This window comes from Botryllus schlosseri, chromosome 14 (genome assembly GCF_051294905.1).
Source record: "Botryllus schlosseri isolate E-star chromosome 14, Bs_hap1, whole genome shotgun sequence".
NCBI classification, from domain to species: Eukaryota; Metazoa; Chordata; class Ascidiacea; order Stolidobranchia; family Styelidae; genus Botryllus; species Botryllus schlosseri.
Genome location: NC_137249.1, coordinates 11658558 through 11672538, shown reverse-complemented (window position 1 = coordinate 11672538; position 13981 = coordinate 11658558). Strand labels below are relative to the sequence as shown.

The following is a 13981-nucleotide window of genomic DNA, read 5'->3' as shown; positions in this document are numbered from 1 at the left end:
GCAAGTAGAATACGTGAGTAATTGTAAAGCTAAATACTACAGTCAGGCATTGTCAACCAAAATATAGAAAGATACGCCCTGCACAACGTAAATATTGAGTCGTCTAATGAGACAGAAAAATGTTGTTATTCACAATAGTCCTCTATAATTACCACGGCAGCGTCAGCCATGATCGTTTCATTTGCGGTTAATTCATTTATGACTTAACACAACAATTCGAGTATACGCAAGCTACAGTGATTTATTTGACACCGTTTATTTTGTGACTTGATATTAACTTATAAATTCCTCTTCGAGACACGAGTCAATACATATTTTCCAATCGACTCGAGTCCTCCCAACACTGTTTCTTTCCTTACATTAGTAATACGCAATGTATCAGTCATAGTAAATTAGAACCGCAGTACCAAAAAGGGGTGCGCGAAAGATTAAACTAGCTTTCATATCGAAATTGATCGGTTTTGTTCAGACTATCTATTTTTTAATTCAGTATCACCTATGCATTTGAGACGACAATAGAATGTATACAGCGGCCAACGATACTTCTTAAAGCTTATACACCTAGATGAACTTGCGCGTTTTGCAAAATAAATCTAATGTCAGAATTGTCAAGTACTAAATAGTATTGTCGAGAATGTGCGGATAGGTTGTTTTGAAATTAGAAACAATAATATTAATACCAACTTCAATCTCATCATTCTCGTCGCAGTTATTTTTAAATTCTTATATAAAGTCGCCGAGTTCTTATAATCAGCGTTTGAGCTAGCCCTAGTTACAAAAAAAGATAATGTTCAGTATACAGGTCATTATTGTGTCAATGAGAATGTACCATGACTCGAACTAACCTCGATTTTGTTATATTCCCTTATTATTCATATATACGAATGCGCATGACTAGAATCACCCCAAATAACGTTCCATCCTGTCAGGTATTCTAGAAGGAACCATTAATTGGGATGGCTCCTGTCACACAATTTTAGTTACCATGTCCATATTAGCAATACTTTACCTAAGAAAACTTCGAGAACAATTCCAATATTTTAGCCTCAGTAGCTTAAAAGCTTTGAAGGAAATCAATCACTTTGCGTCTTGAGTAGAATTGTTATTATTCAGTATTATACGGCTCGTAGCTTAATATAATTTTGACAGTACAGGAAGCTATCCATGCTACTCGTCTTCGTTGCGGCTAACGCTTGTTGGATTGCTTTGCCACATGGTTTAAGTTTGGATCGGTGAGGCCAGTTGTGTGTATAAGTACAGTTAATTTCTGGAACTTGTAGGTTAGTGTCCCTCAACCGGGATATATGTAATTCTTGAGATATACCAGAGGTTGCAAAGCGCGTACCTTTCCCATGGAATATACATATGGATGTACCAGTATGGGATCACCCCAAACCTACAATCCGTTATCACCGAGGTAGGTATATGTATAATGTTGTCTCATATATAATACTGTACTCCGCCTAGTCACAATATCGCGATTTATTTATTTTCGTCGTAAACTCAACTTACTGGTCTAGTTAGTTGTTATAAAGTACCTACAGTTGGAAGACATGTTTTAAGTTAGCCATTTATGCGATAGATCAGATTTCCTGAAGCGGTATTCCCTGCTTGACGTAAATAAATGCCACAATGTAGTGAATGCAACAATTGGAGCGACTCAGCCGGCCCGGGTCGAAACACTTTCCACATTTAAAATCAAAAAAAAACTTTTTTTTGAATCAAAATACCAATCGGTCGTGTCTCGATCCCACCACTGCAACATTCGAGTCATGAGTCACTTCAAGTCACCGCATCCTTCGATCAAGCCGAGTCAAGTCAACTGATTAGTGAAAGTGACTCAAATCAAGCTAAGGTTGGAATTGAATTGATTTTATTAGTCACAAGACGTGATTATATCATTATACTTTACTAGTCTTCTGCAATACATATCGGGCGGTCATCGGTATCTAACCGATGAAGATATATTGAGTTAAATAAGTCCACAAATAATGCGCTGTATTGCTTGCATACAAGTAACTTAAGTCATTTAAGCAAACGCACCGTTCTTAATTTATCATATCCGCCAAAAATAAATAAAACACTTATAGCTTATGATGGCATTGGCTGCAAACTTCGACTTCTTAACCCGCGACCAGTATATTTGTGACATGTCAGATGGATGCCCAATAAAATGCATTATCATTGAAAGATTGGTCGCTTTTTATGTATCCCATAAACTTTGCGTGAAAAATCCAAACATATGCTATATACCACAATCTTTGTCTGCATTTGATTATTTGATGACTTGAAATTGGCTCACTAATTTTACTCCGAATTAAATTCAATTCATAAACAGGTATACCGAATCAATTCAGATATTATCCAGTTGCTCAAGGCCAATGACTCGAGAGACCATGGACTCATGCACAGTAGCGCCCAATACAAAGATAATCGGCATTTCTTGTAGTCTAACTGCTATTGTCAACCCTGCGCAGTGCACAGTACATAATGTGAGGCAGCTCTGATACTTAATAGGTTGGTGATTGTGCTATTGTTGATTGAAATTACCACTTTTTACGAGGCGGCGAATTCTTGTGACGTCATAATTGCTGTAATCGTCGCACGAAATCGCAATTTACTGCATACCGCTGGTGTACGTGCAGAGTTGAACCATTCGCGTGACGTTTCAATATCGGCTCTGCACTTATTAATATCAAACCATGCAGTCGAGTTATTAAATGGAATCTCAAAACGGTACGATCATTTGAAGTGTAACCCCGGCCTGCGCTACCAGTCCGTCCGACGAATCTCCAGTTACATCAACGCTGTTCACGCGCAATGCCCCGTGTGAGTAACGAAATACACTACGCATGGCTCTGCAGGCAACACACGACAACGCTATAATACTTCCAGCTGACAATAATGATGATTACAAACGCGAAATCGCGCAGCCGTGCAATCAGTCATTGTCTCTGCATCGTTTTGACCTACTCGCATCGCGGCAATTGTTTGATGATTAAAACATTGGTGCATTTCCCAATTTAAGTTCACGAGGCATTTCGGGAGTACATCGGTCAATTCGCAAATTCCATCTGCGTGTCGATGGCCGGGTTGGCCGCCAACGCATACCAATTGAACTACGTGTTGACGGCCGCACAAATCTCTTTCTACGGTCGCGTGTTAGCCACCCCTGGGCTAGGATTGATTCCACTCCCAGCCGCATGTCGCGATCTTACCAATAGAAATCCATTGTCTATTTAATCTCTAATGGGTAAATATTCGATAATATTGTTCTGGAAACGAGTTCATCCAGCAATCAATTTTATCGGAATGTAGAAGGTTCCCTGTTCGAACGAATCGAATAATATCAGAATTTGTGCTACTATGACCAATAATCCTGTGCTGCATCACGTTAATAATGAAAGGAATACTCAAAAAATGACTTTGTGCGACAATTTCGGAGTACGAATGTATCTAGTAGCTAGTTTTGTAAACGAATATGGGCGTACATAATTTAGATTTCAGAAAAGCATAACGTATATTAGCGCTCCTGGTCGGGAGAGGAGATCTAGGATGGTGCTTCTCAGCCCACGCTGGGTGCGTAGTCAGTGGAAAAATTCGGGGAATGTCCTAACTTGATGGATTTCAAACCTTTGCCGTATTCCAGAACTCGAGACATGGTACTGACACACATCTTTTGATCATTACGCTCCAATATTAGTGGATATCAATTTCTCATGTTAATGTTTGCCTCCATTCGAATCATTCGATGTTATTCAGTTTCGCGATGTCGCCTTTTAAGCAATATGAGATAAGACCATCACTAATTAGCGTACACCCGACCGCATTGTCGCCAGACCCGCGAGAGATAGGAGCCGAAGCATGTTAGGCTCGAGACGCTATAGTCAGGCCATAGGCCAACAATAATCTCTTTCACTCCAGGCCTATTGCAGATGCTATTGTGTGAGTCAGCGATGAAATCGTGCACACCAGGCCGAAGCCGCCAATGCATATGTGATTGCGCAGTCAAACGATGATATAGTGTGAACTGGGCCCATTGCAGATGTGATTGTTAGGCCTGCGAAACCAGGCTTTATCTAGACGCGATAAATCAGGCTTGCGAAGTTTTCCACGCGCACAGAAATGAATGACCTAATTTCGCGACCATCTCAGCGGGAGATAATCACAGCTTCCTCTCGCTAATTGACAACTCGTTTCTCGCAAACCCGCCGCGCGGAACACTGATTACACAATTATTGAATTGTAGCTAAATATTAGATTTCCAATGATCATTTCAAAATGACGGGGTTTCGCGTTTCAAATAGGCAAGTTCGACCCCCAAAATCCCCGTGGTTACGCGCCTGGCACACGCGCGTATCGAAATCGAAGACGTCTCTAACGAGGTCGCATCGATTCGCCTGATTACTAATTACTAATTACAAATCACTTCAGCGTTTGAGCATTTTGTACGAGGTGGCCGCCACCTTGCAATCTCATAAATTGGCGCTTATGTTACCCAATACTGTTATATTTAAGTTATGTAAAGAACAACTACAGTATCAAAACGCGTCGACAGCAGGCTGATACTATAAACCTTAAAATTCCAGATCTACTATCATTATTTACTTCAAATGATTGTATTTTCAAACGTCCTTAACAGGGATTATCTTGGCGTGTCGTGATTCTATTTCGTAGTATACTTTACGCCTATACCCGTATGTCATGCTATCCCATGCAATCCTAATCATTCTAACCGTTGGACCCCAGCGTTTATATTGAATTAGTACCGAGTGTTTAGAATTTATTTTGTATAGTAAGAATATCAATGTCGCGAGTGATTATAATATAAGTCTCATATCATAGCTATAAGTACCACGTTGATTCTCTCTCTCTCTTTATAGAAAGATGAGCATCAGTTTCGTTTTATATTATCGAAATTTCCCTAGGTGCCATGACAAGTAATAGTCCACACATTGTAATAATAGCTTTCCACTTTTAGTAACATTTGGTATAACTGATACCGTTTCCACGCGACAATATTAGATTGGCAGTCTGTACCGTGATGACCCAAGTTATATTCAGGTCTATTATCTTGACATACCAAAACTTGTTGAGTGTCAACTAGTGCTGGAACAAAAGCACGACCTTCGATACCCCAGTCATTACCAGTTAACACACATTCTGACTCGAGTCAAGTCCAAGTCAATCGACTCCCAATGCGACCCGAGTCAAACCAAGTCACTCGTTCCCTATAAGCGAATCGCTCCAGGTCAAACCACTCGAAGAAGTCGACCCGAGTCACCTCAATACTGGTGTCAACCTATATATGGATAAGCTGACTACCAGCACTCAACTCCCTTAACACCTTACAATCTGGTATGGAGTCAACTGATTTTTCCATTCCTGCGCTCCGCGTTTTATCCAGTTTTGAGCGGAAGAACGTTAACGCGCATGCACCTCCCATCACCACGAGCAATTTGCTATTTTCGTAAAATGGGGTTTTGGCATCCTTCCGAACATTCATCAAGCAAATTTTTGTCGCTATCCTTTGTACTCCGGCATGATTAAGCCCCCCATTACAGACAAATTTCACCATTTTGCTGCAGTTAAATATTTCCTGTTCGTCAATTACCCACTGTAGCGCTTCCTTTCCCACCATTAGTTGTGACCTTATTGTGCAAGAGTTTTGCAATGGCGTGATCAACCCCTCAATTGGGGTCGTATTTTGCCGTTTCTACTAAATTAAATTTTCTTGTTCGTCAATATGCCATCGCAACATGTACAAAAATTACGCCATCCTGCTTCCATATTTACTTACTACTACATTACTTAATCCTTCCATTTTTAATGCTTCCATATTTACTTACTACTGCATTACTTAATCCTTCCATTTTTAACGCTTCCATATTTACTTACTACTGCATTACTTAATCCCGATTTGGCTTAGCAATACCATCCGAAAATTTCGCAATTATGTATTTCGCAATAATAGTCATTGTATAATTATCGTTAATACCGCAAATTTGCCTCGTACATTCTCAAATTCCGTACAATTTTAGGCTTCCATAAACAAATACAGCATGATTTTTTTAAACTATGTTATTTCAACGGAGTTAAATTTAGGTTAATAGTTAATTTCACATGGACTCTAATCCGTGAAAACGGGCCGAACACAACACAACACATAACAACCCTAACTTCTACCTTTACAATAATTCAGTAATTATTTTCACAATATCTATCTCAGTTTTTCATGCAATGTTACTGCTGTAATATACGTCTTTTGGTTATTCCGCCGAACAACCTTTTTAAGATAATTTTTTGCTGCAACTCTCCCGCATTTCGCATAACAAAAATACATACATCCTACCATTGTTGTTACGCTAACCGCAAAAATCAAGACATAATTGTTAAGTGATTCTTCTAAATCCTTTCTATTGTTAATATCCACAATAATTTTACCTGATGCATATCCTTGTTCTATTTCGTGTAGTTTGTGCAATCGTCCATAGAAGTCAAATGTAATTCGGTCCCATCTGTCATATCTGGCCGTAGGTAAGGTATGCGGTATACTGAGTGTAGTTTTTCCTTCTTCTTCGATAGAGGGTGTAATTGAAGAAAGTGCACTATTGGAAGTACTCTTCCAACTTCTGATCACATCATTTTTACTTACTGATGTGGGATCGCTCTGATAGTCACCTGATGAAAGTATTGACGTTGATTTAGTTCTTACCTGTAGATCTTGCTTTTTGTTTAAATTATCTGGTTCTGTATTAGAGCGGGACTTGCTGGTGACGAAGTATTGGTGCGTTTCAACTGTCGTTGCTACTTGTGATGTATCAAACAACATATTGAAATGCGCTCTTGGCGGTGTCGTGTCCTTGATTTGATTTGCGTGATGACTTAATTGTATGTAAGACTCAGGTATCTGCGTAATTTGGGATGTTTTCCTTATTGGCACGGATAAGGAGCCTAACATTTCACCATTTTTTGAGGGTATTTGATAGGTCATGGTATTCCATTGTAACCTTGCTTTTACACTTCTCGCCATTGGTACACGTGTTGTTAACCCACTTTCAGAAAAGGTGACTCCTGTTGTAGCAATACCAATGCTTTTCTGAGTGTCCATCTCTGTTGATATAGCCATAGATGGTTCCACAGTTGTGAAAATATCAGTGGGACTCGTCCTGCGTCTTTCTTGCTCACTAACAGTTTTCACTGTAGTTAAGAATGTAATAATAGATGTAGTTGGTCTTGGGCCGGTGTTATCTTCGCGTGAGGAATGCACAGTAGTCAATATGGCTGGTAGCGATGTCGATGAAGTCGTTTCGGAAATAGCAATAGCCGATGTCAATCCTCCAGTATATGGTGTGATTGCAGCAGTGGATAAAGTGGTCGTAATACTATCTGACGTATGTGCAGATGTTTTTGGCGTGGAAATTGTCGTATCTGTTGTTAACTCAGTCGTATATTGAGTATTTTTAATTGATATTGGAGTTTCCATCATTGGTAATGCCATTGTAGTTTCAATAATATTTGTAGAATCCGTAGTATAAGCTTTCTGTATGGGCCTATGTTTTAATAAAACATTATATTCTCCGTCTTCGTCATAATAATCGTAGTAGTAATTTCCAGCGTCTTGAAAACTAGTATTATCGTCATAACCGGCATAGCTAAATCCTTCGTCATAACCTTCTATATATTCGTAGTTATAGTGGTTAGTATCGTATTGATTCGTCATTCTTACATTTTCCTCAGTAATTGTTATGTTTTTTACCCGTGTCACAGTGGGTCCTGGAGTCGCTACAACAGAAGTGATATCATCCCATATACCAGTCTCGCTACTGGGAGGCACTCCTCGAGTGATTCCTTCGTAACTTACAGTCCTTGTCGTTATTGCTTCCGCGTTACTTCGTGGCATTATGGAGCTAGGAGGCACTTTTCGCGTGGTTCCTTCATAACTTACAGCCTTTGTCGTTATTGATTCCGCGGTAATTAATGGCATTTCAGAGTTAGTTCTGATTTTGTTATTGTCTTTATAGGCATAAGGCGTATACACCAATATTCCAGCACATATTGTGGCTGTGTAGGCCACACTTGGTCGGAATATCCGGATATCATGAAACTGCACCTCTATGAGCTTGCGTGTTGACATATAGCTCAGTAATTCTTCATTTATCCTACTCAGTTTCTGAGGTGTCAAGGCTGACCGTAGCGCCTGACTTAGAGACTCCATCTCTTCACCAGTTATGGACCTGTCCAATCTCCCCAGTTTTCTCCGCATTTTATATATGGGCAAAGATAACTGGCGTAACCGCCGTTTTGTTGCTTCTACGTAATACATTCCTAGGCGAGCTAGATAATAGTCCATACTCCTTGTATTTTGCCCATTGCTTTTAAATGATGCAGTCAGGATAAAGTCGCCTAATCTACCGGGTTGTTTACACTGGGGTAGACTCTTAGGCCATGCTTTGAGGGGAGATTCCTGACCTGCAGGTTTTGGAGATGCAATTCGTAAACGACCATTGCTATGATCTGCATACACGGGTTGATTTGTATATGGATCATATAACACTTCCTTAAAGGCCAATGCCGTCTTTAAACTTCCTATTGAATTTCGACAAACCTTTTGATTTTTTTTACGTTCACATTCTATGCTGCCTTGCAACATAGTCGGAAAATTTCTCTTCCCCATTATCCGTTGAGTATCATTATTCAGATGTTCGCGGAGGGCGTAAATCCTCAATCTAAACCAAGTATGACCATCAAAGTTTGCTGGCCTCTCCCTGGGGCCCGTCTCATTTCGAGCCTTCAACCACACGATGTCGTGATGTAATCTGGGTAATTTGACTCCCGCTGGCCATTGACTGTAGGAATAAGTTTCTTGCATTCTCGTCCCTAATCCTCTTATGCTATTATCTATTTCCATGACCACAAAGTCTCTGGACAGTATATTTACTGCCAGATCATCTGTATAAAATGAGCATCCTATGCATTGCATCTGGTTGTCTTCTCCGTGCACACATACGTTAAATTCGCCTTTATTGACTCTCCATCCCGCGATTTCTTCGAAGCGCTGCTGACACCTTGCTGTCACTGTTGCATATTGTGCCAAGATATTCATCACTGATAACTTGTACACCGTCAACAGCTGGTGTATAGTAACGTGTGGAGTCGCATTAGGAGAGATCATCCGAAGAATCGCCCTAGGCACAGCCATAGTGCCGCGTGGTTCCCTTCCAACCACATACTTCCATGTATGTACTAAGCCAAAGTTATTCTTTCGACGATATGTTGTGGTTCTGGTAAAGGCTGCCAAAGTAATATCGGGAGATATTCTTGATAGTTTCCGATTGCACCCGCACTCTCTTTCGTATTGTCTAACATTGTTCCAATACCTCTTGTCAGACCCCGAGGGTGCAAATAACTTGTACAATTGATCTTGGCTAGCTCGTGTTGGACCAAATTTGGGCGTCTCTTTGTATATTGGAAAATTATTTTCCGTTTCACCTATTGGCCAACTCTCGTTCAATTTGAATAGTCGATTAAGGCGGATGTATCTGAGACCTTCATACCGGAACGTTGTCCATCCTGTAAGATTAAATATTAACCTCACACTCATAGCAGACAGGGGCAATAATTGGCCATGAGTTTGAAGATATCCTCGGTGTAGTGTTAAGGCTACTGCCAGCACAATCCATAATTTAAGGTAACGATTCATATTTTTATAAATTAGTTAGTATATCTGTGGACTTATGAAAAATTTTTAATTAATAAAAGTAAAACCCTTTGAGTACATATGCGTGCACTACATTCTTGTCGATTTGGCTGTTTTAACGGGGGTCGATACCGATGATATGTGCATTGTCAACTGAGTATTCGTGTTTCGCCGTTGTACCTCAGTTTTTAACTTGGGACAGCAAAGACTGCTATAACGACAGCCACAAAACAAGACGATCCCGGCCCCCAATATCAAAATTACTGGAATTAGAACAGACCCCAGGCCGGAAAAAATTCCGCTCACTCCCTTATTGAATATTCCTCCGACCGCACCTAATCCATCTTGTAGAAGATCTCCTGTGCTATCTCCTACTGATTTTATCAAGCTTCCTACACCGTGTGTCATGTCTTCTATCGTTTGGCCCAAGTTATTCATAAATTCTTCTCCTCCAACAAATTCGAAAGGCTTAATTGTAATATTCTCATATCGCCAATCAGAAATATTCATGTACACACTCTTATTTAGATCTTTTCTCCAAACTTGTAAACCCAAATCCACACTCTGTTGGGCTTGATCTAGACTGATTCGGTTAGCACGTAGCTCTACCCCAATGTCATTCGTCTCATTGATGTAAGCGTCTCTATAGGCTATTAATTGCTGAGCGTGTTCTTTTATCCGCAGCGTTCCTTGTCGGATTTTTGTGAGATATACTTTGCTGGAGTCGAATATTAACTTGCCAGTTAAATTAGCCAACTCGTCCAAAACCAATCGATCAAGGGCCAGTTCAGCTTCGCTCATTTCCTTATAGTTTTGAAAAGAGGTCAGGGATGCTGTGGCTTGTCGTACTATCATTTGTCGGTTTCTTTCTATGTACTTTTCCATTAGTACAAGTCGTTTATTTGTTAACGTTGTCCTCATTTCCATGGTAGCGATCGTTTGATCCAGTTTCTGTTGTTGGGCTATTTGCAGAAGAGAGAGTTCGTTAATCTTTCTCCCTAGTGCAGTGGACCTCTGCGTGGCCTGTATCATTCTATTATTGATTTGTCGGCTAAGATCCAATGTTTCTTCATGTAACTGGGATGAAACTGTCGCAACGACGGCGATCGCTGATATCGCAGCAAAAACGAGACATATCAGTCCTGACAGGAACCTTTTACGCCTTCTACGCGTACCCCGTGGGGCGGTATTACTTGATACCAATTCACCTTTAATTTCTATTGGTCCCCCTGGGAAGCGTGGTCGGTTTAGCTCCGGATCAAAATGAACATGGTCCCAAAAGGCTGCCTTCAAAATGCGTCCTCCTACAGGGTCGCGGCACAAATCCTGATTATGTGATATTCTATTTTTACATGCTTCATCCGATGCAGTAAGAGAGGGGAAGAATTTCCACATAGGCCTGGGAAAAGGTACCCATGTTGATGTAGACGCCTTAAACCTAGTCGGCGCACCATCAAAAAGGTTATTCCACCTCATGCCCTGATTGCCACGATTAGCATACACACTGTGATCCAAATTTGGAAAAGACGGTTGTATCCATTTTACTCTGGGAGGAAAATTTGTCGTTGGTAGATCACCCCATATAGTGGTATTCATTCCTGGCCAGAAATTGCACGAATGGGCTATTACACCACCATCAGGCCAGAAGTGCTCAAACCAGTACTGATTAATCCATCCCCCCTGGGCCCGGCATGGAATGAACTTATCGCGCATATACGGCCATGTACTTATTGTAGTCATTACTATTTCTTGGATGATTATATCCGCCTTATTTGGTTCCAGAGCAGAAATCACTCCTCTAAAATTACACCTTGTACAGATTCCTTTTCTGACCCCTTTTACCCTCCAAGAGTGGTATTGTTGCCAAAAAACACTATGGGAGGCATAATCTTTATCCATTAGATGCCAGCATTGTGTAAAACTATTGCTACTGGCATTATACTTATTTAATTCACTTAATTTTTCTTTGTCCCCGTCTCTCATTGGCTCTTGAAGACATGAGGCTTCAACAGCTGAATAACTTTCGAATAGTCGTATCATAATCAATTTAAATTTGGTTAGAGCAAACATGGAGTAATTCCTGCCAAGGTCATGATACCAGTAATAGTCCCCACTCCAGAACCAGCGAATCCTATAATACCCTATTGGACGTATGAACATGTTTGTTTGTTTAAGAACATCATAGGAAATATTGGGCGTGATTTGGCCCAGGCGCCGTTGACAGAGACAGGTGCGTTCAAAATCTTGTACACTTGTCCAATATCTTCCATGTGGAAACGCCATTTGTTGTAACGAAAAACGCTCAGCTACTACGTAACCAAATGACTTGCTGTAAAATAGTTCAGGCCGTCTATATACATGTCGCTCCGCCGTTTTGTTGAAAATGCTCATCAAGTGATAGTCCTCCCATTGTGTATCATTTAGAGTGATCCATTCTTCAGGCAGGGGTCCCCGTAGTTCCCCTAGCGTCCCCTGAGTGAAAGACCGTGCCCTACTTGTTACAGGATCTGCAAGTCCGTGCATGCCTTTCGCCGCCGTATGCAGCACCAAATCAGACGTACAAATGATACCAACAAGGATAGACAGAGAATAAGGAAGGATGTCCATGGTACAGACAGTGGTGGTTCTCGCCACGTCATAAACTAAATATAATCGCGCACTAGACCTAGACTACCGTCTGTAAAAACACAAAACAACAGATGTCGTCATTTCCGTCCTGGAACCTTAAAACGGGGTTTACAAATGTGGTAATACAGGAGACCCATCAAATTTGTCAAAATTATACCGTGGATCATTGTGTATGGTGCGCAGGAGTGCCAAGAATCGGTCAGTCTTTTGATGTTGACGTTTCCACAAAAACTCCCCTACGTAATCGGCTAAAAGGTGACGTGCTAAACCACGAGACCTATGTAAGTGATATTTAAGCTGTCCCCAGGCCCCCTCGATTTCATTAGTACAAAAAGCTGTCCGGGGATCTTTAAACCATCGGGAGTGGTCCACTACGCCGTGTATGTAACCCTTCCCCCAGCTCTCTATGCCCTTGTAGGAAGGATAAGCATCGGTTAGAATTGTGGACCCCTCTGTCACATTTTCTACTATGAGTTTTCGAAATACTTCAGCAGTTCTGTCAGAAGTTATTTCAATGAACATTTCTCCGGTGGCTTTGTCTATTCCTCCAAACCCCCAAATGGCTTTAACAGCTGGTCCTTTACCAGAGGCAGCCCGGCGCTTGGCTAAGTGCGTTTCATCAATAATTACGCAACCGCCTTCCTTTCCCAAACGTCGCTTGTTCCTGTGAAATTCGGCCGTACAAAGCTTTCGCAATTTGCCGCACCAGGTAACCGTTGAACGTGGGCTAATCTCAGCTTCATGCGAAATTTGGGTTTGCAACGCGTCATGGGACCAAAAGTAGAACAATATTAATAATTTGGGAAGTTCTACCTTGCTTCCCGCGAATATCGAGTGTTTCCGTATAGTCGCCGTAGTGTCACAGGGGTTGCATCGCCACCTAAATCCATCATCGCCTGTTGACGTAATTTCCTCTTTCATTATTTTTTTACATCGCTTGCATTTCATCCTTCGCACCATCAACCCGTGATTTCTCAGAAATATCACACAATCCCGTGTGTTTAGCAATGCACCCGATTCGACCAAACTCAACACATTGTATGTTCTTTTCCGCGTATCTGCGCAAGTAAATAATACGACATGTGGTGTCGATCAACTCCCCATCGTCTTTAGCGGATCAAACCCCCCTTTTTCTTGGCGTTTTATGTGTACTGACTCTCTCCTATTTTAATCCCGTGTTATTCCTATGACAGGGTTATTTTTTTCACTTGTTCCTTATCAGACCTAACGATTTTTTCACCCTCATTTCAATGTACATGCAAAACACTTACTATCCTCCTACACACCCATTTCATGGTGCAACAACTATTGCCGCCTAGACCTCCGGGCACTTATTTCACAAGTACCAATTTTTCTTGTCGTCATTGTAACACGAGAATGAGCGATCAAAAAAAATAACAAAATTGAAATGCTGGGTGACCAAGGGTATTTAGACGGTCATAATAAATCAATATTTTTATATAGGCTGTGTTGGTCAATAATTGATACCAAATTCAGTTTTAGCGGGGCTTTGAAGTAGCTCGTGCTCCGGGGTATCTTCTATAATAAATTAGCTCCAGCTCCGGAGCTCATTAACATCACTGCTCTATCTCCAGTCTTGACTCCAGTAAATAACTTAGAAAAAAAATATCAAATGGGTCAATCGCTAGTCAG

At 40.9% G+C, this 13981-nt stretch overlaps 1 protein-coding gene across 1 annotated transcript in view; it reads left to right on the top strand.

Annotated features, from left to right (window-relative positions):
* The window catches only part of LOC145455616 (fibrocystin-L-like), a 44644-nt gene that overhangs the window by 29908 nt on the left and 755 nt on the right, over positions 1-13981 (top strand). The window lies entirely within an intron of this gene.